The sequence below is a fragment of the Canis aureus genome, chromosome 14 (genome assembly GCF_053574225.1).
Source record: "Canis aureus isolate CA01 chromosome 14, VMU_Caureus_v.1.0, whole genome shotgun sequence".
Lineage (NCBI taxonomy): Eukaryota > Metazoa > Chordata > Mammalia > Carnivora > Canidae > Canis > Canis aureus.
In genome coordinates this window covers 7,179,406-7,204,827 of record NC_135624.1, presented here as the reverse complement: position 1 = coordinate 7,204,827, position 25,422 = coordinate 7,179,406, and the positions used below count along the sequence as shown (strand labels likewise).

The following is a 25,422-nucleotide window of genomic DNA, read 5'->3' as shown; positions in this document are numbered from 1 at the left end:
CAAGGCCCCGGGACACAGGGGTGGGAGTTGAAGGTCACACCAGATTTGGAGTGTGGGTGGCTCCTTCAGAGGATCAAGGAAGGCGGAGGGAAGTTGCAGGGAGAGCGTGTAGGTGGATCTGGGTGTGGGGCAGCCCCAGAGGCTCGGCGAGAGCCCGGGGTCGCTGTGTGCAGAACAGAGGCTGCAAGGAGATGGGGCGCGGGGCCCAGGGAGGAGGACAGAAGCAGGGGACAGGGAGGCTGCAGGGACTGCTCTTCGCTGCCGGGGGCCCCGTCCCCAGGTGGGGCTGCACGCGGCCGCGCGGCTGCAGATGCCGTGTCCCAGCTTCCCCACAGCCTGCTGTGGCCGCGGGACGTCCTGGCCAGCAGGATGCGCCCAAGTGTGACGTGCGCAGCTCATGCCTTCTGAAAAGGGGCTGGTTTCCTTTCTGCCCTCGTCCTTCCCCCGCTCCACCCGGGGAGGCAACTCTGACGCGAGAACGGCCCCCCTCCTGGGACTGGCAGAGAAGAGCGCGGCGGAGGGAGGGGGCCAGGTGTGCGCCGGAGGGAGCGGGCCAGGTGTGCGCCGGAAGGAGCGGGCCAGGTGTGCGCCGGGGGGGGGGCTGCTGTCGGGGCTTACTCTGGGGGAAGGGCCGAGAGGGCGGCTTTTTGTTACAGCCCCATCCTGCGCACCACTGAGTTTTTATTCCGTAGGGAATAAAACTGAGAGATGCCGACGCTTGTGAGACACAAGGGGGAAGTGACTACAAAACAGAGAAGTGTAAAACCAAAGAAGGAAACTTCTTAGAGAATCCAGAGGAAGGGAATAAAGAAGCAGAGAGCAAATAGGGTGAAATGCAGCAGGAAAGTCTACAAAAACAAGGACCAAGAGACAGATTTGGTGAGTAGTTCGGCAGATTGACAGGGGCTTCGGTTAGGCATAGGAGCTATGCCAGGAGGGAGGTACGAATAACATTTTGGCCATCTCCGGACAGACTTTTTGTAAATGTGTCACTTGTTTGGACACTTTTATTTTTATTTTTTTTTAAAGATTTTATTTATTTATTCATGAGAAACACAGACAGAGAGGCAGAGACATAGGCAGAGGGAGAAGCAGGCTCCCCACAGGAAGCCTGCTGTGGGACTCGATCCCAGGACCCCAGGACCCCAGGATGGTGACCTGAGCCAAAGGCAGATGCTCAACCACTGAGCCACCCAGGTGCCCCTCATTTGGACATTTTTAGTTCTGCATTGGCTTTTTGATTTAAAAAAAAAAAAAATCAGGGCCATGCATGCTTGTGCTCATGAAATTATACAAGTGTGTATGCTGGTGCTGATCTGTATGAATCATGACTTCTGTGGTATAATATGCTGCCAAAACAAAACTTTATAATATTTAAGTGTTTATATTCACCAAAGAATGCTCATTTTTCTCATGAGCTGACTTTATAATAGTAAAAAGCTAGGTAGGCTGAATTACAAAGTTGATGAACTGAGCAATACTTGCTAGGAATGTTTGTTTTTTGTTTTTTGGGTTTTTTTGCAAGTGAAAGGTAACTCAAACCAAACTTTTTTTAAACAGAAAAATAATTCCCTAGCTCACCAAACTGAAAAAGTCGTGAGTAGGGCTAGCTTCAGGCATGGTTTGATCAGGGGCTCCCATTTTGTTATTGAGATTCAGGTTCTCTCTTTCCCTTAGGCCTATAATGGCTTCATTCATAAAGACGCTTCCTCCCTGTGGTCACCAGATGGCTGTACCGCTCCTCACATCTACCCCACTTCAAGTTCAGGGAAGAACAAAAGTCTCTTCGGGAGAGGCCCCAGCAATTGCATCATATGGGCTCTAATTTGGTCATAATGCTGAACCAATCATACCAGTCAGAGGAAAATAAAACTTATTAGCTGTGCACCTTAGACAAGTAACTTCCCAATTTCTTAGTTTTCTCATTAATAGAATGGGAATAACAGTACTTATCTGATATGGTTGTTATGAGGCTTAAATAAGTTAACACTTAAAAAGTACTTAGAAGGGGCATCTTCATGGCTCAGTCAGTAAACAAGTGTCTGCCTTTAGCTCAGGTCATAGTCCTGGAGTCCTGGGATTGAGTCCTGCATCAGGCTCCCTGCTTAGCAGGGAGTATCCTTCTCCCTCTGCCTCTCAACCCACTATGCTGTCACTCACTCTCTCTTTCTCAAATAAATGGAGTCTTTTTTTAATTTTTAAAAAAAATTTTAAAGATTATTTATTTATGATAGACATAGAGAGAGAGAGGCAGAGACACAGGAGGAGGGAGAAGCAGGCTCCATGCCAGGAGCCTGACGTGGGACTCGATCCCGGGACTCCAGGATCGTGCCCTGGGCCATAGGCAGGCGCTAAACCGCTGAGTCACCCAGGGATCCCTAGAGTCTTTTTTGTAAAAAGTACTTAGAAGATGCCTACTCAGTGTAAGCACCATGTAAGTATTTGTTGAACAGATCTGTTGACCAGGCCTGAGTCACTAGTCCCCATCACTACTCCCTTACACCATAGTGATTGTGTGGGAGGAATGGCAGGGATGCGACAAAGGGGAAATGGATCCCAAGGACACAAGTGACTCACGTTCTCTAGCGGGCTGAAATGGGGCAGGAGTGGAAGAATTCATGGTTGGATGAGATGGCAGGATAGATTTGGGAGGGTAGGAGATTCTGATCGTGGAGGGGAATTTCAGGCTTTGGAGGCTTTACCAATGCTACCATTCTGTGATGAAGAGGATCCACGAGCGGTTCTGCTCTGCGTACTGAAGTAGAGGTGGGGGGCAAAGACAACCATAAGGCCAAGTTATCTGAAGATTTATCTGTGACAGTCCTTGCAGAACTTTATCAACTCAACTGGGCTGAATTTTGTTCTATAAATAATTTTTTTTAAAGAATGTTGGTTTTTAAAACTCTAGGTACTATACCTCAATATTTCAGGCTAGGTTTTAAATAGCCCAAGGCCAAAAGTATCTGTTTTTTGAGGGGGGAGTAGGAGACATGCCTTTTTTCTAGTCTATCTTTTCTTCTTCAAATCAATTTCATAGGATTTTAGGCCCAAAGAGATCTATGAGGTCACCACTAGGCCCCCTCCTTCAGGCCTTGAGGGCAAAGGATTTAACTTGAAATCAAAGGGTGACAGGAGGGGGTGCCTGGGAGGCTCAGTGCTTGAGCATCTGCCTTCGGCTCAGGTCATGATCCTGGGGTCCTGGGATCGAATCCTGCATCGGGTTCCTTGAAGGGAGCCTGCTTCTCCCTCTGCCTGTGTCTCTGCCTCTCTCTGTGTCTCTCATGAATAAATAAATAAAATCTTTTTTCTAAAAAAAAAAAAAAAAAAGAAAGAAATCCAATTTCCAATTTGGAAACTCCACCCTCTTTCCTACATTAATTTCTACTGTTTTTTTCTTTCTTCATGTTAAAACGTGCCTAGTGGGGCAGCGTGAGGGATGAGAAGTTAAAAGGACATCACAACAGACCCTGGACTGAGTCCCAGCCACCCCCTACCCATTTGACTCATGGGAGAGACAGTAGACCTCTCTTGGACATGAGCTTTCCTTTCTGTAAAATGGGGATCATAATGGCATTTACTTTGTGGAGCTGCACGGGGTGGGGGGGCGTTAGATGGAATGATGTGTGCAGAGTGCCCTGGGACATCGTAATACATCAGTAAATGTGGGTCTTATGTCTTCCTTCCTCGAAATCTGTGAGAGATTTGTATGGAAGGCTCAACCGGGTTATAGCCTCATACCCCATCTTCACTGGCAGGCTCTCCCCTGAAACACGAGTCTGTTTTTTTGTTTGTTTTTGAAGATTTTATTTGTTTCTTTGACAGAGAGAGAGAGAGAGAGAGCACAAGCAGGAGGCAGAGGGAGAGGGAGAATCAGGGTCCCCGAGCAGCAGAGAGCCCGATGTGGGCCTCAATCCCAGGACCCTGAGATCATGACCTGAGCAGAAGGCAGATGCTTAACGTCTGAGCCACCCAGGAGTCCCCATGAGTCTTTGTTTTGAAGAGTCTCAGCGGTGGCAGTGGCGTAGTCTCCTGCGGGCTCAAAATTGCTTTGTAAAAAAAAAAAAACAAACCTGTTTTTCAGCAGTTTCTTCTAGTGATTAAAAAAGAAAAAAATGATGCAAGGCAAGTTGGAAAATGTGCACCACGCTGAAAACTGTTGTGAGACGTAGTGTTGCCTTTTTATAATTATTTTTATTGTTTATTTCATAATAAGCAAGGATTTGATAGTTGGACCATATTAATATAATAAAATACATTTATAGGTTTGTGAAATGCAAGTATAATCCCCATAAGCTAGTATCTATGTAATTTCCACAACACAAATGCACTTAGAACATAAAACAGAAACATTTAGAGATCTTTTTTTTTTTTTAAGATTTTATTTATTTATTCATGAGAGACACAGCGAGAGGCAGAGACAGGTAGAGGGAGAAGCAGGCTCCCCACGGGGAACCCGATGCAGGACCTGATCCCAGGACCTGGGATCATGCCCTGAGCGGAAGGCAGACACTCAACTGCTGAGCCATCCAGGCGTCCCTAGAGGTCTATTTTTATAGACCTTTCATTCTTAGCCTGTCAAACTTGAATTTTATTTTAGCTTTTACCTGGTTCAAAATATATTTTTTAAAGATTTTATGTAGTTATTTATTTGACAGAGAGAGAACATAAGCAGAGGGAGCAACAGAGGGAGAGGGAGAAGCAGAACCCCCCCCCCCCCCCCCCCCCCCCCCCCCGCCACTAAGCAGGGAGCCAGACTCAGGGCTTGATCCCAGGCCCCCAAGATCATGACCTGAGCTAAAGGCAGACTCCTAACTGCTCAACTGACTGAGCCACCCAGGTGCCCCTAAAATACATATTTTTTACGATGCTGTAGATATTTAAAATTTATATTGTGAGGCTTAAGATGGAAGTCTCTTCTGTGAGCAGATTAGGGAGATAGCTTTATGTTACTTGGGTATTTTTTTTTTTTTTTTTTTTTACTTGGGTATTTTCTATGGCCACAAACTTAAATCCTATAGCTGGTCTCCATATTCTAAGAACCAGGTAGTCTTTCTAGTTACTGTATCTTTGAACTCAAATAATTTAACTTTTATACCAATTGGAAAATATAGTTCAAAAAGCAGCTCCTCTCCCTTACACTGGGTAACGGCAATTAACATGCAATTTACAGCTGTAGGTAAAAAGAGACATCAATCCTCCCCTCAAATATGAAGAGCCAGGTCTCTTATGTTACAGGCAAAACTTAACACCACTTCACTCTGTTAAATTTTTTCACTGTGTATTAAATTATCTTACATTTTTCTGATTGAAACAGAATCAGTCCTCTTCAGGCAACTTGAAAAACAGCATTATCTTTGGAGCTGATCCTAAATTTTGAAATAATTCACCTTTTAAAAATCTTTCCTTCAAAGTCAAGGACATAACATGTGATTCAGAAAGCAATAATGAAAAATGCAGGTAGAGATTTCATAAAGAGATGTTGTTTCATCACAGTGAGATGATGTAATAAACATAGTTTTCATTTATTACAAGGAAAAATTGCAAGCCACCTGGATATTAGGAAAAGATAATCTATTCCTACAGATTAAAGTAGAGCTACTACAAATAACAGATTCTGTAGCATTTTTCCTTTTTATTTTCATTATTGGCTCCTTGCCAATATTGGCAAGGATTTATTTATAAATTAACTCAGTACAAAGTGTGCTGACTAAAAAGTTTCAGGGCGCAAATACTACAAAGGAAGGCCTGATTTTTAAGGACTTTACTCATAATCGAACAATAATCGAAAAAAGGAAAAACATAAAATTCAAACTACAAATTGATCTGTGGCAATATACCATAATAATGCAGGCTGCCTCTGGCTGGTGGAATTCAGATCATTTTTCATTTTCTCTCTCTTACTTTTTGGCATATTCCAGAATCTCTATAATAACCATGTAAACTTTTATAATCAGGATTAATAAAAGGTAAAAAAATTTTTTTAAAGATTTTATTTCTTTATTAATGAGAGACCCAGGGAGAGACAGAGACATCAGCAGAGGGAGAAGCAGGCTCCCTGCAGGAAGCCCAATGTGGGACTCAACCCCAGGACCCTGGGATCACACCCTGAGCCAAAGGCACCTTAACCACTGAGCCACCCAGGTGCCCAACGTAAAACTTTAAAAAGAAAAAAAAAATCTAGTAGAAACGAAAAAGAAAATACAAAGGCCAAAGCATTTTGTAGACTTTGGGGTGAAAGACCATACCAGCTAACAAGTGTGTTTCAGGTTGTCTTATCCGAACAAACCTCAGCCCAGGAATGGTTTCTTTTTTTTTTTTTTTTTTTCAGGAATGGTTTCTGATGTCACTAACAAGCTTTGTTCTACCAGTAAAGGTGCTCATGTGGCAGCCTGGCTGCTGACATGTGGCTCTGCTCTGGGCAAGCCATTTCATCTTAAGGCCCCTACTTCACCCTTCTGAAGGTTGAGGTCCATCCAGTGTCAAAGTCCTAAGATTCAATTTCATATAATCTAATGTGTGTTTTTCTAAAACCATCTGCTGGAAAAATATTCTGCTTTGGCTAAGAAGGTTGAATTCTTTCGGACACACTTGCTTCCTGCCAGGCACTGTGATGAATTGGACATAGTCAGGCAAGGAGCAATCCCAGCTTTAAAGGCATTACCAACTGATGAGAGGGCCAGATAGGAACAGTTGATGGGGATACGTTAAAAGTAGGTACGGAGAGCTGAGAGCACAGAGATGGGCATTTAGACCAGTCCTGGGCTTGGAGATGTTCTCCAGGAAGAGATAGTATTAAAGCTGAGTTGTAGTGGAAAAAACAAGGTAGCCTGAAGGAGGAGGAGGCCTTCCATCCTTGCAGTGCACTGGACAGTGTTTAGGGCATGAGCATGATCAGTTTTAAAATCCAAGGAATTTGGGCAGCCCGAGTGTTTCAGTGGTTTAGCGCCTACTTCAGCCTGGGGTGTGATCCTGGAGCCCCGGGATCCAGTCCCATGCCAGGCTCCCTGCAGGGACCCCGCTTCTCCCTCTGCCTGTGTCTCTGCCTCTCTCTCTGTCTCTCATGAATAAATAAATAAAATTTTTTTTAAAATCCAAGGAATTCAAGGCCTAAAGACTTTCTAGTAGTTATTCAACAAGGCCAGTGAGTGGTTAGCACCAAGTAGATCGTGTCATCCATTGTGATGCTCTTCAACATCTGGGAGGACAAGAGAGACACTATTTTTTTCCTTTAATTAACATATAGCTATATTAGCTTCAGGTATACAGTATAATAATTCAACAGTTCTATACATTACTCAGTGCTCACCATGATAAGTGTACTCTTAATCCCCTTATCTATTTCACCCACCCCCACCACCTTTCTTCTGGCAACTACCGGTTTGTTCTCTGCATTTAAGAGCCTAGTTTTGGGGGAGGGGCGCCTGGGTGGCTCAGTCGGTTAAGCATCTGCCTTCAACTCAGGTCATGATCCCAGCATTCTGGAACTGAGCCCAGAATCAGGCTCGATGCTCAGTGGGGAATCTGCTTCTCCTTTCCCCTCTGCCAGCCCCCAGCTCATGCTCTCTTTCTCTCTCTCTCCCAAATAAATAAAAACCTTTAAAAAACAAAAGTCTGGGGTTTTTTTGCTTCTTTTTTCTTTGTTCATTTGCTTTGCTTCTTAAATTCCACATATAAGTGAAATCATATGGTATTTGTCTTAGTCTTATTTCATTTAGCATAATGCCCTCTAGCTATCCATGTTGTTGCAAATGGCAAGATCTCGTTTTATTTATGGTTGAGAAATATTCCAGTGTATATGTATATCACTTTTTCTTTACCCATTCACCTATCAGTGGACTCTTGGGCTGCTTCCATATCTTGGCTATTATAAATAATGCTGCATTAAACATAGGGGTGCATGTGCACTTTCAAATTAGTGTTTTTATTTTCTTGTGGAGATACCTGGTAGTAGAATTGCTGGATCATATGATAACTCTATTTTTAACTTTTTGAGGAAACTCCATACAGTTTTCCACAGTGGCTACACCAATTTGTGTTCGCACCAACAGTGCACGAGGGTTGCTCTTTCTCCACATCCTTGCCAGTACTTGTTGCATCTTATCTTTTTGATTCTAGCCATCCTAACAGGTATGAGGTAATATCTCATTGTGGTTTTGATTTGCATTTCCCTAATGGTTAGTGATGTTGAGCATCTTTTCGTGTGTCTGTTGGCCATCTGGGTGTCTTTGGAGAAATGTCTACTCAGCTCCTTGCCCATTTTTTAAATTGGATTATTTATTTTTTTAGTGTTGAGTTGTATGGGTTCTTTATATATTTTGGATACTAACCCCTTATTGGATATGCCATTCACAAATATCTTCTCCCATTCAGTAGGTGGCCTTGTTGTTTTGTTGATGATTTCTTTTGCTGTGCAAAAGCTTTCTATTTTAATGCAGTCCCAATAATTTATTTTTGCTTTGGTTTCCCTTGCCTGAGGAGACATACCTAGAAAAATGTTTCTATGGCTGATGTCAAAGAAATTATTGCAGGAGACACTATTATTAACAGACAAAAAAATCTGATTTCTAGGGTAGTCAGTCCTTAACTTTTCCCATGAAGCATTTTAAAATTCCTACTGAGAAACCACCTCCACTTGGAATCTCTGCCTCTCTGATACCCTCCCTATTATTACCTTTCTCACTGCCCTTGCTACCACCACCACCACCATCTGTAAGACAGTCAAAGCTCCCTTTTGCTAAATTAGACCTCTCAGAGCACAACTCACATGAACTGGGCCACAGAGAGCTGCTGTGAGCCTGGCGTGTATCTTTGGACACATGCCTAAGGCCCTTGCCCTTTTCCCCATTGATAAGATACAGAAAGAATGGTAATAAAAGCTGGATATTATAACTAGGCCAAGACACTCCCCACTGAGCCTGTGTCCTGCTTGGAGAGACTGGTGGCCGATTAGTTATGTAGAACCCGTGGCAGGCCCTGGCTGTGTGGCAAGGTTTGCCTTGGGATGAGTTTTTTTGCCGTGAGTTTCCCTCCGGCTCTCTGCTCTAGCCCACTCCGAAATAGAAACAAGGATTGTGCACAGCCTTTGCCCCGAGTGTGAGTCCTGCAATCTTGTAAGAGAGCTGCTCAGCATTCAGAACGGTTTAGACGGTCGTGGGAAAGGAGAGGGAAACGGAGGCAGAGGAAGTGATGGGTTGGCTGATGCTTTTGAAATCAGGGCAAGTGAGAAGGACCCCCACTCCTCCAAGCAGAAAGAAGGGAATAGCTTCAGAAATGAACTGCCCTAATTGGGGTTCCCTTCGAGGATCCACGGTGAGAGAGCAGCTGTAATACTCAGGTTCATGCTAGGTGCTGCTACACATCAACTGCAACATTTTCGGTGAACATGACAAAGGTTTATTTCTTGCTCCTGTGACAATTCCTGGTCTGTATTCCTGAATGGGGGCAGCTTTTCCGGGATAGACACCGTGTCTGCGGGCTGCAGGGAACTCTGGCTGCAACGTTGAGGAGGCCCTCATGGGGAAGGAATGAACAGGATGAGACTGAGAAGCCATCTTCCGATCCCTCCACAAAGCCCTGTGTATCCACTGTGCCTCCCCTTCTGGATCATAGTTCTCACGGGGGAATGAGCACAGACATTGTAATCAGATCTGTGTTTGAATCCTAGCTCTGTCACTTCCTGGCTGTGCCATTGTGGATGATTTACTCTCTGAACCTTGGTCCCCTCATTTGACAAACAAGGATGCTCACACCTCACGTGGTTGTTGGGAAGATGAACCGACATTTAGAACATTTACATCAATGCATGTTCTTCTTCTAAGCAGGGCCCCTTGACTAGTTCTTGAATGGCTCTTGCTGCTTAAAGGAATCCAGAGAAATGGTGTTAGGGTGACTGCCGTCTGGAAAAAAGGAAAGCAGAATTACCTGCCTCTATCCTCACCCCTAAATAAATCCAAGATTCCTCTTACTATCTTGGAGTGGATGCCTTTCTGAGCATGATTCAAACCCCAGAAAAATGAAGGAAAGCAATGGTCAATCTGACTATAGAAAGATAAAATATATATCTGCCAGGGGGAAAAAATAGATGTAGTGAAAGAGAGATGGCAAACTCTCTTTTTGCCATTTGTGACCATATCCAGAAGACCTAATTTCCTTAATAGAAATGGACAAAGGCTATAAACATTTCCCAGAGAAGAAATACAAATGTCTTTTAAAAAGTCGAAAAGATGCCCAACTTCCCTCATAATAATATAAACGTAAATTAAAACTACAATTAGATACCAACTTAAACCTTTCAGATTGGCAAAGATCAAAAAAATTGGTAACGCTGTTAGTGAAGGTGTAAGGAAACAGACCTTTATATATATTGCCGATTGAAGTGGAAACCGATTTGCTTTCATGGAGACTAATTTGGTAATTCTGTCGACATTTAAATTTCATATACACTTTGATTTAGCAATGCTACTTTATAAATTTATCTTGTAGATACTTGGATATAAATTACTTAAAGATTGGCAGCAACCTAACTATCCATAAATAGAAAAGTTGTTAATTAGAATATGATAATGGCATATAAGTGAGTGCAGGGTTAACCCTATATGTGATAAGATGCAGACTTTTCCAAAGTGGAAAAAGATTAGAACAGGGTAGTGTGCATTTGCAGTGCACTCTCATTCATGTTTTGAAAGAGTAAGTAGTATCACCCTCATTTTGCAGTGAAGAAAGTAAGGCTCAGAGGAAGTTAGACAGCTAGCCCAGAGCTATCACATAGACTGTGGTTAGACAGAAGCGGGCCAGGTGCAGGGCTATCTGGTCTCTCTGGTAATGAAATCCAGGTTCTTCCAGTCCTAACCTGGTAACCGAGGGACTCTCCTACCCTGTTTTCTACGTCTTCGCTTCATATACTTCCACTAACAAGACTGACCTTTCCTGCATTTCCCCACACGCGTCTTTACTCTCCCAAACATCTCTGTGTCTTTGTTCATGCTGCTTACAGTTCTGGATCAGCCAGATCAAATGCCTCCTCCTCCAGGAAGCCTTCATTGAGTGTCCCAGACAAAATTAATCTTCGCCTCTTCTAAAACCTTGACTTTACCCCATTTAGAAATCTTTGGAGGATGGGCTCTGGAGGGAACACAAGACAGGAGAGGAAACAAACAGTTAATTGTGAGCCTACTTTGTGCCAGGCTCAATGCCAGTGCTTTTCCATGAGTCTTCTCATCTAGTGTGTTAAGTATGTATGATTGGGCCATAAAATCACTGAGGGGAGGCTCCATGTCTGATTGATCTGGGCATCTCTCCAAGGGCCTAGCACGGCCCCATTCCTTCAGGGCAAACAATTTTTGAGATTCTACTACATGTCAGGCACTGTGTTGGGTGTGGGAGACTAAAATGAATAGGATGAGCAGGGCAGAGTGTCAGCCCTCCCGCTGTCTGACTACAGTGAGGGAGGCACTCACTCATATTTGGACGCTGTTCATAAGGTGGGGTGGAAGATGTTTGGTGGATGGATGTGTGCATCTGATTGCATCTGTCTGTTGCCTACCTTCACCTCAAAACTTGCTCAGCTCATCATGAATCCAATCCTGTGACTCCTCAGTGCTGGGGTCGTACGGGTCTCCCTCTCACATTGCCTAGAACTGCACTGTCTGATGCTGTAGCCAACAGCCGCAGGTGGGCATTTACATTTAGAACCTCAAAGAGGCGGGAAAGCCTGAGACTTGGAGGTGGCGTCCAACGCACCACAGAGTCGCAGAGAACTGGCTGTTTCCCTGAGAAAGCAAGCACCCCCCCAGCCCCCTCCACCTGGAATCTCTCTAAGCCTCCCTTCCTCCACCAGGACGGGCGGCAGCTGCAGCCTCATAACCGGAGGGCCCGCCGGCAACCCCGCTGGGCCACCCGTGCCCGAGGGACGCGGCACCACAGAGGACTCTCGGCTCTCCTGGCATGCCCACCGGGGGTGCAGCCGGGCGCCCTGAGGCCCCAGTGGCCTCGCAGTACAGACCCACAAGGCGGCAGTGGCCTCTCCACGGGCTCCCCTTGCCCGCGTGGGCCTCGCTGCCATCCCCGGGGCAGGGCCTGCCGGGCGCGGCCCGAGTGCGGCGCTCCTGCTCCTGCTCCTGCTCCTGCTCCTGCTCCTGCTCCTGCAGCTGCCGGCAAGCGGGCCTGACTTCCTGCCGGGGCGTGGGGATGGGGCAGGGGGCCTGGCACCCTGTGGGGAGGACGGTCCCCTGTCCGGACAGCCTGCGACCTCCTCAGGCTCCCTGCCGGGCGGGCGGCCGGGGCTCCTCAGTCGGCTCAGCCTGGCGGGGAGTCCGGAGCCGGCGGCTAGCGGGAGGGGAAACCCTCTCACCCTGAGGAAGGTGGCGGAGGGCAGCTCCCAGGGTGCTCGGGGCTCCCGGCGCCGCCCAAGCGACCGTGCGACAGAGAACATTCAAGAGAGGCATGAAGGCAGGATACACTTTCATGTAGTACGTGAACCTGCAGGTCGATGTGACTCTGAAGGACTCCCTCAGGGAGTCAAATAAGCAGCCTCCCGAAGCAAGGTGCTTCGCGTCCACGCTTCCCGTGCCACGTGTCGGTGGATTCCTCGCCGCGGACGGCCACGTGTGCCCGGACAGCTGCTCCCTCAGGCCGAGACCCAGCCGAGGCCTCTCTCCCTCCCCTGGCCTTCCGCAGTCGCTCTTATTATGCTTGTCACATGGCTTCAGAGCTAAGTTTAGAAATGAGATGAAAATTCAATACCTGCCTCAGCTGAGCTCTCGGCCCTTCGCCGCGTTCTGTCTCCGCCTTCCGCGGGGAGAACAGTCCCTTTGCCGTCAGGCCCGCGTCCAGCTTCCACACACACTGACGCCGCGTCCCCCGCGAGGGCACCGCCGCCTGGCGGCCGGCACGGTCTTCCCTCGGCCCGCGAGCCGGGTGTCATTGCTGAGGGAACCGAGAAACTTCCCAAACTGCGTTTCTGCCTTTCGGATGATCCTCTGTTTTGCCTGTACTATGTTTTTTGATCTCCAGCGTGTTTGCGTATCTTTAGAGACCAAGAAGTTACACTCCTTATGAAGCTGTTCCTTTTTCTCTCTCTCTCCCACAGGCAAAACAGCACAGAAAATTTCTTTCCAGGTGATGCCTCAGACCTAGACGGCACCAGGTCATTTTCAAAACAGCCCTGAAAGGCACGTATTACTCTCCCTATTTTGCCGATGAAGAAATGGGAAGGGTCCCTGGGAGTGTCTCAGCCAAGGCTGCACAGCAGTTCCCCCATGAAGTCCAGATTTGAAACCGGATTGCTTTGTTCTCTCCTCTGATGAACTTCTGGAGGACAAGAAACCTGTTAGGTCAGAGTCTCTGAAGCCATCTGGCACCTGGGCCCGCAGCTGGCACGTCCTAGGCCCTCAGTGCACGTGAAGAAGGAAGAAGATATGGAATACACAGAATAAGGAGGTGGTAAAAAGAACCCGCAGGACCAAAATGGAGTCCCTTGTGCTAGACCCACATCCCCAAACTGGGACTTAATACCTAACCTGATTGCAATTTTCAACCCTTCCCAGGAGTGTAATCTTAACTGATCAGTCTGGAATTTCCTGGTCAGCACAGGTAAGAGAATTCACCTCATAAGGAAACCCTTCTTGTCCCCTAAAGAGAGGTGATTTTGCCCAAAATAACCCTTTTCTTTTTTTTTTTTTTTAAATCATGTCCTTGTCTTGCCTTTAAAAACCTTTCCCTATATGTAGCCCTTTGGAGCCTTCTTTCGATTTGCTATATGGGATGCTGCCCGATTCATGAATCATTCAGTAAAGCCAATTATTATCTTTAAAATTTACTCAGTTGAATTTTTATTATTTAGCATGAGGCAAAGCAAGAAATTACCAGACCCCTGGGAGCCGAGGGATAGACTGTGCTTTATTGAGCTTGCTGGGGGCCGCTGGGTGGAGTACATGGTCTGCTGGCCTCTCTTTCCTACCCTTTCCGTGCTGATTCCATTTTGCAGTCCTCAGCTCCAGCTCAGTGCACGGAGAATGGAGGCCATGACATGAGAGTGGGTGGGGGCAGGGAGGCAGGGAGAAATCCAGCGACATGCCTGCACTTGCCTGGGCACATTTCAGCCAATGCCAGCCCTGCTCTACCTGGAGCCGTGCAGGCTTCCTACCTTCAGCCACCTTCAGGACTAAGGTGGTTTATTGAGGACCTACTTTGTGCCTCTGATACTTGGCAGAGTTATTTTATTTAGTGCTCTCAAAACACAGCAAGGCTGTCTCTTTGCTATAGTATGAAAAAGAAGCCTCAGAGAAACTAGTTACTGATCCAAGGAACAAAAACCTTTTTTTTTTCTTTACCTTCCTTTGTATACATAGTTCCCAATTTAAATGTGTTTTTTTCTTTTAAGCAAATGTATGCCAAGAAAATGGAGAAAATGTGGATGTTCTGAGGAGAAATTTTACTAGGATCTGTGGATGAAGGGGTTTAGGGTAGAGAAAGGGTTTGGTTTGGTTTGCTTTGTTACAGAAGAGCCGTGTGTTGGTGTATGCCTGGAGAGGCTCTAACAGGGATAGAGGAACAGATATTACCTGAGAAGGAGGGCAGGTTTGGGGTGGCAGCCTTGGGAGTCAGAGAGAGTGGTCAGAACTGAGGTGCCTGGGAAGGTCTCACAGTGGCAGGGGCCACTTCATCCGGCCTGCTCCCAGCTTATGGCACCAGCTAGACTCAGGAGGGTGCAGACCACTTATTCTTTCTCTGTCCCTACAGGTTTCTTACCCACTGAGAGGTGCCTCCTCCCGTTTTCTTTTTTCTTTTTTAAAAAATTTATTCATGAGAGACACACACAGAGAGGCAGAGACATAGGCAGAGGGAGAAGCAGGCTCCCTGTGAGGAGCCTGATAGGGACTTGATTCCAAGACCTGGGGATCACAACCTGAGCCAAAGGAAGACACTCAACCACTGAGCCACTCAGGTGCCCCAGGTGCCCCCTCCTTCTGTTTTCTGCTTATCACCTTCCAAGTCAGTGTGGGCCGTGGGCGAGCAGCACAGGTGTCACCTGTTCAGAAATGAAGAACTTAGGCTCACCTCACCTGTTGAATAAGAATCTACATGTTAACAAGAGGCCCAGGTGACATGGTAAGCAGTCGAGTTTAAGGGGCTCTGGCTTGCAACTCCCCACAGCCCTCCCCAACTTCCAGCAGCATCCCTCTTTGCTGGGTCACCTTGCACCTGCAGAAAGATCCTTCACCAGTGTTCGTTTTTAGGCTCCCCCTAAGTCCAACCCCCTTCTGCCCACCTTCACCTGGCCCCTGGGAAACATGTGTGGGAGAGGGGGAAAAATCTTTCCTCTGCCCATCTTAGGTGCTTTGCCTAGGGCCCTATAAATTAGACTGAAAAAACCCAGAATAGTAAGAGAAAACAAATAGAAGTAACATGTACATTTGCATGAGGAGCATTCAGCCATGAGTAACTCAAAGGAGTGGTTAGAGCTTGGGCTTATATAGCATGACAAAAGAACAAGAAAGTCTTAGAGAAGTGACAAGACAAAGGAAAAGAACTTTGAGCTCCCAGGGATGGCAAATTGTGGGAAAGCAAATATATGGGGAAATGAGTGCCACCTTTTGCAAGGTTTGTTAGGTAGACCCCATTGGTGCTTATAAGAGTCTAGAGTTATCTCCGGTGATTAACTTCTGTCCTTCCTGGTAGAGAGGGCAGGGGTAACAGCTTTACAGATGTCCTGCTTTTAGGCAAATAGCTGGAGGTCAGAGAGCTATTCTTGTATCTGCTTCTTCTCAAGTCCCTTTAGCTCAAAATAATCCTTATACCAAAGTGGCATATTGGGGGTGGCATAGTCTGCTACTCTTCACATGCTCGCCTCTTACTCTCTCAGATCTGCCACCTGGTAGAGTGATCCTTAAAGCAGAATGGCTTTCTTTCAGAATTCCTCAAGTGGGGTCAGATACTAACCACTCTTCCTCCCAAATCCAGGGGACACATTTTAGATTCTCCAAGTGTTCTCTCAAAGCTTTTGTACAGAAGGAAAAAGTTTTCCTTGACCCTCTTAGGGTACCAGCGAGGTCTAAAAATTAAACTGACAAAGACATGAACAGCAGGAAAACACAGGTTTACTTGCTGTGAGTTTTATGTGACATGGGAGCCTTCATAGGAAATGAAGACCTGGGTATTTTTATGCCATAGCTGAAGAGTGGTATAGATGAAGCTGTGTAGAAATACGATAGATTGAGGAGTATGAAGTAAGCATAGTGAACTGAGGGGAGGCCTGTTTATTAGGGTTCTTGTTGGCGTTGAAGGGGAGCAGATTTTGCCACCCCAAGATATGCTTCTTTGGCATATTGATTATTTTAAGCTGTTATTTTTAAGAAACTGCAGACACAGAAGAAGCTTTGAAAACTGAGATGTTTCCTTTTCATAAGAGACATTTAGATTTATAAGAGGAATCTCCATTAAGTAAGGATGCCTCCCTGTCTGTAAGATGAAGAGAAGGATGACTAAATGTTTAGAAACTCTTATGGAATGAAGGAGGTGATAGCTTAAATCTGCACAGCAACCTTACCTTGTTTATTGTGCTTTTCCTGGGCATCTCCCAGAACTGATTCCCGGCCCTGACATCTTTGTCTTTAGCTTGAGATGGTACTTAAAGCAATGGCTCCCATCATGTCAGAGACTTCCTTCATTTTCCTGGATCTCTCCCATGGATACAGAAGGTATACATGTTATTAAGCTTTTGTTAGTTCTCCTCCTGTTAACCTGATTATGACAATTTAATTATTAGGCCAGCCAAAGAATGGAGTAGGGAAGAAGGGAAAACTTTGCAGCCACTACAGTGTCCCATTGTCTTCAGATACTAGGATGCTCCTTTCCTCCAGGTGAAGGGAGGGCACCTCTCGCAGGAGGACTTTCAGACCTATTCAGAGAAGGGTAGGGGAAGGTTACAGTGAACTTTCTGCTTCTGCTGTTTTCTCACACACCTCCCACTTAAAGTAGCCAATATGCTATTTTTAAAAGTTAACCTTAAGAATAAACATGCCTGTTATTTTACCAGCAAAAAATGAGTTTAGTTGGAACTCGCAGAGGTCTGCAATCCAGGACAAGCTAAGGCAAAACCATTGGCAAGTGCAGAAAACAAAGGTGAGGAAAGCTCTTTTTTGGAAGAAAGGAGAAACTGGACAGGCTGCTAGGAACAAAAAGTCCATTGACTAGTACCATTATTTATTAAGTAAACTGGGAATTTGATATACAGTGGCTTTTTGATGGGACAATGTCTCATTGGCTGGGCTGTTGCTGAGGAGGAGAAAAGCCTTTCTTCCTTTTGCTGGAAGAGTAAAGGAGTATCCAGGTGCAGGGACTCGGCTTTCTGTTGGGTCTGTGATGGACAGTGAGCAGTGTTTAGGGTGTGAGGGCTCCCCCTGCTGGCCTCCTGGCTTCATTCTAAATGAGATTTCCTTTTATTAATTTTCACCAAAAGAGCCACCCAAAACAAAAAAAAAAAAAATTCAACTGAGTAAATCTGAAGATCTAATTGGCTTTATTCTATGATTTATGAATTGGGCAACATCCCACCTAGCAAATAGAAAAGCACTGCAAGGAGCTGTACTAGATGGGAGGTTTTTTTTAAGGCAGAGGGGAAGTGGAACAAAGAAGCCATAAACAACAACAAAAAAGATTATTTGGGGCAAGGGCATCTCCCTTTAGCAGAGTGGTACTAGATGATGGGAGGCGGGTTTCTTATCAGGTGGATCACCTCACTGGTACTGCCAGGAAATTCCAGACTGACTGGTTAAGATTACATTCCTGGGAAAGGTTGAGACTGCAATTAGGTTAATCATTAAGCTGTGGTTTGGTGATGTGGCCCTAGCACAAGTGACTCCATTTTGGACCTGTGGTTTTCTTCTTAACAATGGCAAGGTGCCATATTTTGGGGTAGCATTTCTGAACCCCATCACTTCCCACACTAGTTGAGGTGGAGTAGATGTATTCCTTCCTTTCCGTGATGGGGACTAAGGAGGTGCACAGCTCAGCACGCTGACATATCTCTCTTTATGGAAACCCTCACTACCATCTGCTTCCATGCCCAGTGAGCCCCCAACCTTCTTGTAGGGGGGCTTGGAGGGGGGTCATAAGCAGAGACAGTTCCCCAGTCTCTTAGAATGTCTCACCTAGGTGTTTGTATTTGTTATCCATTGCTGTGTACCAAATTATCCCAAATTTTAGCACTTAAATCAATAAACATTTATTATCTCACAGTTTCTGTGTGAAGATTGAGCTGGGTCCCTCCAAAATATATATGTTGAAACCCTAACCCTTCCAGTACTTTAGAATGTGACTGGATTTGAAGATAGTGCCTTTAAAGAGGTAGTTAAGACTAAATGAGGTCATGAGATGGGCCATGATCCAATATGACTGGAATCCTTATAAGAAGTGGGATAGGGGGGATCCCTGGGTGGCTCAGTGGTTTAGCGCCTGCCTTTGGCCCAGGGCGTGATCCTGGAGTCCCAGGATCGAGTCCCATATTGGGCTCCCTGCATGGAGCCTGCTTCTCCCTCTGCCTGTGTCTCTGCTTCTCTCTCTCTCTATGTCTCTCAGGAATAAATAAAATCTTTAAAAAATAAATAAATAATGTTTAAAAAAAAAGAAGTGGGATAGGTACCAGGGGTTGTTGCATACAGAGAAAAGGCCATGTGAGGACACAAAGGGAAGGTGCTGTCTCCAGCCCAGGACAGAAGAAATTAAACCTGCCAACACTTTGGTCTTAGACTTCCAGCATCTAGACTATGAGAAAATAAATGCCTGTTGTTTAAGCCACCCAGTCTGTAGGACTTTGTTATGGTGGCCTGGCAAACTGATACACTATGAGTCAGCAAAGCACAGCTTAGCTGGGTACCTTAGGCTTAGGCTCTCCCAAGGCTGCAATCAAGATGTCGTTTCAGGCTGCAGTCATTTCAAGGCTTGACTGGGGAGGATCCACTTCTAAGCTCACTTTCATGGCTGTTGGCAGGCCCCTGGTCCTCACTGACTGTTGGCCAGAGATGTCAGTTCTTTGCCAGGTAGGCCCCTTCATAGGGCAGTTCACAACACGGCAGCTGGATTAACTCAGAAGAATAAGGGAGCTCAACAGAAGCTAGTCTTTCAATAACCTAACCTCATAGTGACATCTGTCACTTGTACAATATTCTGTTTATTAGGAGTGAATCACTAGGCCTAGCCTACACTTAAGAGGAGGCAACTACACAAATGCAGGAGTACCAGGAGATGAGGATCGTGAGGAGCTATGTTAGGGGTTGCCTTGCACTGTAGACTAGTACTCCACTTTAGGATTGAGGAGTACTTAGCACCTATGACATTGCTTTTTGTCTTTGTCTTCGAATTGTAGACAGCAAGGAAAGGGCCGTGTAACATCCTGTTACTCCAGTGACAAGAGAGAAGTCAGAGAGTGTAGATACATATCCCAGTGGATTTGGTGGTAGGAAGATAAGGAAACATCTGAAGGGTTCTATTTTCCAGAGAAGTAGGAGGTGTGGTCATCAGCTAGAAGTGGGACTATGGAAGATGTGACAATCTTGGCTACTCATACAGCAAAGACTCATGCTCCCTCACATTCCCCTTCCATTATTCTAGTGTTAGCCAGCCAGGAACTACATATCCCAGACTCCCCTACAGCTAGATGGGGGCACATGACTAGTTGCCAATTGACTATAAGTAGAAGCAGTTTGTGGCATTTCCCGGCTAAGGAAGTTACACATTTCTCCATTTTCTCTCTCGTAGATTTGCATAAGCTGTTGGGTGGGTATGGAGAACTACATGTAAGGCTAGGAGAGAGGAGCCACAAGATGAAAGGCACCTGGTTCCTGAAAGCCATCTGCCAACCAGAGAACACCTGTCCTGGATTTTTATGTGACTAAGAAATAAACTCATTTTACAAGTTACTGAAAATTTGGAATTTGATTGTCACATTACTCTAACTGATCCTGGCATGATAGTTTTGAGAACTGAGAAGCAGCATGGAATACCGGTGAGTAGACATAGAGGGAACAGATGCTCTCAGTGGGATAGCCCACCACATGGCAGGACACTGGACAAAGGTGACCCACTCAGATGTCTCCATAGCCAGATGTGGGCTGGGGAAGAGCAGAGTTGTGCAACAGGCTGCAGGCCAAAAAACTTTTCAACCCTCTACGCCTGTAACCCTATTACAACCCTAAGAGGAAGGTGCCCTCAAAATGACTGGAAATGGACTTTCTACCACCCATATGGAAAAAGAGTATGAAAGTGCAGTGACTCATACTCCATAAATATGGGTGTGCCAGAAACATTGCACATTTTTACTTTGTTTAAATCAAATTTAGTTTCCAAGCCTCTACCCTGCCAAATTGGTGGAAGGTCAATTCCAGACATTACTGGTACTCTAACCCTCCCCCTAACATTGCATAGGCCAACATGGTGTTCCAACAAGGCAACACCTATCATCTGTGATTCAGGATGATCAGTGCTGACATTCTTAAAAGGAGCACGCAAGGTCCTCTGCAGCCCTGCTATATTCTCTGGACAGTTGGAAGAATAGGACCAGGTCCATTAACTACTTAGAAAGCTACCAACCTCAGGAATCTCACCTCATATCTTTCTACTGCCCAGGACCCAGTCTTTTCCTCCTGCCATCTTTCCCCTGGAGCAACTCTACTTCTGAGACACAATAGCCAGAAAGGCCAGTTAGATACAGGTGGCTCCTGCTTTCTGATCCAACAACATAGATGTCCAAGGAGTCTGAAATTCAGGAAGAAACACATATGAATATTTCAGTACATCAATCTCCTGGGGCAACCATGAGGACAAGAAGCAAGTACATATCAAGCAGCCAGTCCAGGGCCTGGCATCGAGCAAGTTTCTTGGCATTATTATATGTCTTTGTCCTCTGCCTCCCACAGTCCTTGATCTTGTCATGGCAAAAAAAAAAAAAAAAAAAAAAGTGAAAGTTTCAGGCAAGTCCTAGGAAAATTTTAAATTCCTCCTGTTACTCTCCTTGCTAAATAAGAGGTGCCACAACTCCATGAATGACGTCATTAGCATAGTCCAAACATAAACATTAGGCTTAGTTCACAGACATTTGTGGACAAAACTGAGAATGCCAGTGGTGGCCATGAGAGTGCATCACTCAAATTCACCTGCAGGGAGTGCAACTGACTGACAGCCTCAGATGCCCAGCTCTGCAATGGTTCCTGTGTTCACGTTGCTCTCTATAGTTTATGCTAATTTGTTGTGTGAAAAAAAAAGTATGCCATTGTTGTTTTGATCCACGTTACCATGAAGACCACAGAGGTCGGGGTGTTTTTTCCACGTTTATTGACTACTTGCAATTTCTCTTCTACAAATTGCCTGTTTGTATTCTTGCCTATCATTTAAATTTTTTTATTTTATCGTATTATTTTATAAAGCAGTTTAAGAACAGTTTTAGATTTACAGGAAAATTGTGAAATTGATACAGAGAATTTCCAGATAGCCCAAACCCAGTTTCCCCTATTAATAACATCTTACATTACTATGGTACATTTGTTACAAAGAATGAACTAATACTGATACATTTTTATTAAAGTTTACACTTTATCCAGATTTCCTTGGTTTTTACCTAATGTCCTTTCTCTGTTTCAGGATATCATCCAGGACATCACTTCACAGTTAGTTGATTCATCTTCTTAGGTTCCCGTTGGCTTTGACAGCTTCTCAGATTTTCCTTGTTTTTGATGACTTTCACAAGTCATCATGGTGACCTCACAGTACCTTGAGGAGTACTAGTCAGGCATTTTTTTAGAATGTCCCTGTCCTGAGATTTTTCTCATGACCAGATGGGCGTTAGAACACATTATCATCAACATGATTTATCACTTTTGTTATTGACCTTGATCATCTGGCTAAGGTTGTATTTGTTAGATTTCTCCACTACAAAGTTACTCTCCATCTCCTCTTCTCCATACTGTACTCTTTGGAAGGAAGTCACTAAGAATAGCCCACATGTAAGGGGCTGGGAGTTATGTTCCACCTCCTTGAGGGTGGAGTCTTTGTAAATTATTTGTAATTCTTCTGCATGAGAGATTTGTCTCCTCTCCCTCATTTAATTATTTAATCATTCATTTATATCCATATAGATGTGTGGATATTTACCTTATACTTTGGGTTTAATCCAATACTACTTTATTTATTTTTGGTTTTCATATTGCTTCAGCTTTGACCATTGGGATCTCTTTCAATTGGCTTCCATGTCCCTTTGACATACTTTATCAATATGATATTTTTGGTTTTTTGTTTTTATGTGTACTTGCTTTCTTTTCTTTAAGATTTTATTTTTATAAATATTTTATTTATTTATTTGAGAGAGAGAGAGAGCAAAAGCAGGGGAAGAAGGAGAAGCAGACTCCCCACTGAGCAGAGAACCTGATGTGGGGCTTGATCCCAGGACCCCAGGACCATGACTTAAGCCAAAAGCAGACATTTAGCAGACTGAGCCACCCAGGTGCCCCAAGATTTTATTTATTTATTTGAGAGAGGGAGAGAGCGTGTGTACATGTGCACATGCAGGAGCACGAGGGGTGTGGGGCAGAGGAGAAGCAGACTCCCTGCTGAATGTGGAGCTAGTGTGGGCCTCCATCCCAGGACCCTGAGATCATGACCTGAGCCAAAGTCAGATGCCCGACTGATTGAGCTACTCAGGTGCCCTGAGTACTGCCTTACTTTCTAGCACCACAAGATCCTCCAGGTCCTCTTATATGTTCCTTACCCTTGTCTGAAAAGCAGCTACTTCTCCAATGTCTTGGTTTCTTTATTAGAGAATGGTATTGGAAACCAAGGTCAGAGCATAAGATATGCTCATTGCTAGTTGGGTGTTGCTGCTTCTAAGTCCTCTCAGCTGACAAAGCAAGGAAATATATGTGTGCCATACAAACCAGGGTATGTATACATATCTATAAATCGTCCTATATGAACAGGAGTTCATTTCCATGCCTGCAACTCTAGTCCACAACCACCGGATCATTCTAGTCTCCTCCCCCTTGCTTGTTTATAAATGGCCACTCCAACAGTGAGAAGAACTAGCTCCCACCATCCACCAATATTTATTTAACTGTTCATTTCCAGCATACAAGTATAACAGTATGTTAACCCTGTGCCCTGATGGGAAACAACTTCATCAACAAGAGTACAGTTTTCTGTGCAATTCTTTTGCCTTTAGTTTTACAATTCCACTCATTTTCTTTTCTTTTCTTTTTTTTTAATTCCACTCATTTTCAAAGCTACTTAGGTCACCACCTCTTCCCCCATCCTACTTCAGTAAGACATTTTAATGCATTTGTAATACAGATTATTTTGTGACAGTCTATATTCTATCCTGGTATCCCTTGACTGCCTAATTGATTTTTTAAAAATTTGTGTGTACTGGTTCCTCTTTGTGCTTTAAAGTTCTATGCATTTTGATAAATGTATAGTGTCCTGTATCTATAGTCACAGTACAATACAGAATAGTCTCACCACCCTAAAAAGTCTGTCTACATCTGTCCAAGCCTCTACCCCCTCTTACCAACCCCCTGGCAATCACTCGTCTTACTGTCTGTCTAGTTTGGCTTTACCAGATCTTATATCACGAGAATCATAACAGTATGTAGCCTTTTAAAATTGGCTTCTTCATTGAACAATCTGTATTTTTTGTCATCTTTTTGTGACTTGATACTCTTTTTTTTTTAAGTAGACTCCATGCCCAGCATGAAGCCCAACATGGGGCTTAAACTCATGACCCTGAGATCTACCTGAGCTGAGATCAAGAGTTGGATGCTTAATTGACTAAGCCACCCAGGAACCCCTGTGACTTGATACTTTAAAAAATATATGTATAGGGGATCCCTGGGTGGCTCAGCAGTTTAGCGCCTGCCTTTGGCCCAGGGCCTGATCCTGGAGACCTGGGATCGAGTCCCACATTGGCCTCCCTGCATGGAGCCTGCTTCTCCCTCTGCCTCTCTCTCTCTCTCTCTCTCTCTCATTCTGTCTCTCATGAAGTGTAATTATGATTACACTTTTAAAAAGTGAAGTACAGCTGACATACATATTAGCTTCAGGTTACAACATAGTGATTTGACATTTTTATGCATTGTGAAATGTTCACCCTAAGTGTAGTCATCATTTGTCACCTTATCAAGTTATTACATTACTACCGACTATATCCTCTATGCAGTACTTTCCATCACCATGACTTACTTATTTTATAACTGGGAAATCTGTAGCTCTCAATCCCCTTCACCTATTTTGCCCATTCCCTCCACCCCCACTTCTGGCAAAGTACTAGTTTGTTCTCTGTATTTACAAGTCTGTTTCTGTTCTGTTTCTTCATTTGTTTCCTAGAGTCTACATATAAGTGAAATCATATGGTCTTTGTCTTTCTCTGACTTATTTCACTTAGCACAATACTCTCTAGGTCCATCCATGCTGTTGCAAATGGCAAGATTTCATTCTTTTTAGGGCTAAGTAATACTCCATTGTAAATATGCACCATATATTCTTTATCCATTCATCTACCAATGGGCATTTGGGCTGCTTCCTTATCTTGGCTATTGTAGATAATGCTGCAATAAACACAGGGGTGGACATATCTTCTCAAACTAGTGTTTTCATTTTCTTTGAGTAATATCCAGAAGTGGAATTGCTAGATCATGTTATATTTTTATTTTTATTTTTTATTTTTTTAAGCTTATTTATATGGTTTTAGTAATCTCTACGCCCAGCATGGAGCTTAAACCCACAACTCTAATATCAAGAGTTGCACACTCCTCTAACTGAGCCAGGTAGGTGTCCCTGTAGTTGTTTTAAATCTTTTGAGGAACCTCCATACTGTTTCTCACAGTGGCTGCACCAATAGCATTCCCACCAACAGTGCACAAGAATTCCCTTTAATTCACATCCTTGTCAATGTTTATTTAACTTTTTGACACTAGCAATCCTGATAGGTGTGAGGTGATATCTCATTGTGGTTTTGATTTGCATTTCCCTGATGATCAGTGATGTTGAGCATCTTTTCACTCTGTTGGCCATATGTATGTTTTCTTTGGAAAAATGTTCATTCAGACCCTCTGCCCAGTTTTTAATGAGATTGTCTGGGTTGTTTGGTGTTGAGTTGTATAAGCTCTTTATATATTTTGGATATTAATTCCTTATTGGATATATCATTTGCAAATATCTTCTCTCATCCAATAGGTTGCCTTGTTGCTTTGTTAATGGTTTCTTTCACTGTGTCCTGGGAAACCTATCTTGCTCTGATTGTTTTCCACCATCCCAAGGTTAAAAAACATCCTCTTGAATTTCTTTTCTGTTACATATTAAGTAAGAGTGTGTAGGTTTAAGCAAAAGTGGTAGAAATGCGGAAGAATAACAGAAGACATGGGGGATAGTGATTATGGGGCC

At 44.5% G+C, this 25,422-nt stretch overlaps 2 long non-coding RNA genes across 4 annotated transcripts; one reads left to right on the top strand and one right to left on the bottom strand.

Moving 5' to 3' along the window:
* The first annotated feature begins 359 nt into the window (after positions 1–359).
* On the top strand, positions 360–22,020 carry LOC144283127 (uncharacterized). 2 transcript variants are annotated; one of them, XR_013351475.1, is made up of 5 exons: positions 360–532; positions 693–879; positions 13,088–13,169; positions 19,756–20,002; positions 21,634–22,020. It is a non-coding gene; the product is annotated as an uncharacterized LOC144283127 (long non-coding RNA). The 2 variants fall into 2 exon arrangements; XR_013351476.1 differs by lacking the exons at positions 13,088–13,169; positions 19,756–20,002; positions 21,634–22,020 and adding an exon at positions 1,678–1,920 and having other exon boundaries at positions 376–532.
* On the bottom strand, positions 8,749–11,855 carry LOC144283126 (uncharacterized). Of its 2 annotated transcripts, none has more exons than XR_013351473.1 (3): positions 11,543–11,855; positions 10,992–11,121; positions 8,749–9,896 (listed from the first exon to the last, which is right to left on the bottom strand). It is a non-coding gene; the product is annotated as an uncharacterized LOC144283126 (long non-coding RNA). The 2 variants fall into 2 exon arrangements; XR_013351474.1 differs by having other exon boundaries at positions 8,749–9,852.
* Positions 22,021–25,422: the final 3,402 nt, after the last annotated feature.